Source organism: Laccaria bicolor, genomic scaffold (assembly GCF_000143565.1).
Source record: "Laccaria bicolor S238N-H82 LACBIscaffold_97 genomic scaffold, whole genome shotgun sequence".
Taxonomy (NCBI): Eukaryota; Fungi; Basidiomycota; class Agaricomycetes; order Agaricales; family Hydnangiaceae; genus Laccaria; species Laccaria bicolor.
Window position 1 is genome coordinate 39,326 of NW_001889968.1, and position 1,286 is coordinate 40,611.

The window sequence follows — 1,286 nt, forward strand, 5'->3', positions numbered from 1 at the left end:
AGAATTGAACCAGATTCTGGTTGCTGAACAGGCTCTAAGGGATGCTAACTTGGTTGAGTTGAGAAGTGGGATGTTAGTAAAAACAGACTTAAAGTGGTGAACATAACAGAGAGAAGTGGGGTGTTGGTAAAAACAACCTTAGAGTGGTGTGAACATGACAGAGAGAAGTGGGATGTTGGTGAAAACAGACTTAGAGTGGTGAAAATGGCAGATAGAAGTGGGGTATTGGTGAGAACAAACTTAGATGAGTTTTGAGGGGAAAAAAAAGCAATGTACAAAATGATGAGAAAACTGCACCAGAAAAAACAAGTTTTTTTCTTGAAACTGGGACCCCAGATACCCCGTGACACTGGTCAGATATGTTTGAGCCATGTGACAAGGCTAAAAGATTTTTCAACAGTGTGACATGCTTAGAATATATCTGATTGATGTCACACCACTGAAACATTTCTGGCCAGTTAGACTTGGCTCAAACATTTCTTACCAGTCTGACACACTTCAAACATTTCTTACCAGTCTGAACCCCTTCAAATATTTCTGACCACTTTCACTTGACTAGGATATTTTTGAACACAATTTATTTACCCAAACATTTCTGGTCACAATATTACAGGTCAAATATTTTCTACCCAATCCAATATTATATTTTCTCCCAAAGGCAAAAAAATAAATGGCCACACAACCTATTAGCCTGGATACATTCTTACATTTTACAAGGCTAATAGCTTGTTCAAGGTGGGTGACTGAAGTGGATTGGTTTACATTTGTTTGAACCAGACGCTGTTGTCTCTCATTACCTTTGGTGTTCTGAGGTGGTGAGTTCCTCTTGTCATCTCCCCCCTTGCAGTTGAAGGTCTTTGGCAGTTGATGTGGATCAGCCCCAGCAGACGGTGCATGATGACAATGACAATGCACAACGACAGAGAACGACAATGCACAATGACAGTGGATGACAAGGGTCTGAACTTTTCGCAAGTAAGTTCCCAGTTACCCCTACACATTCTTGAGTACCGTTGAGTACCATTGATGCTCACGCATCCTCTGGTAGATTTTTGATACTCTCGACCCACATTGTACCAAGGACCTATGTCCATCACCTGCTCATCATAGCTGACATCCAGTGGCATGAGGAACGGTGCAGGTAGAGCAGGGGCATTGGCATACTTGTCATTATCCCATGTGGCGATCTGCCAAGTTCCTGTAAAGATTACGTGGGACTCAAGGGATGATGGGGCAAGTGTGCACACGCACTTGTGGATAGCGGAAGGATGGATTTCAAGCTGAAT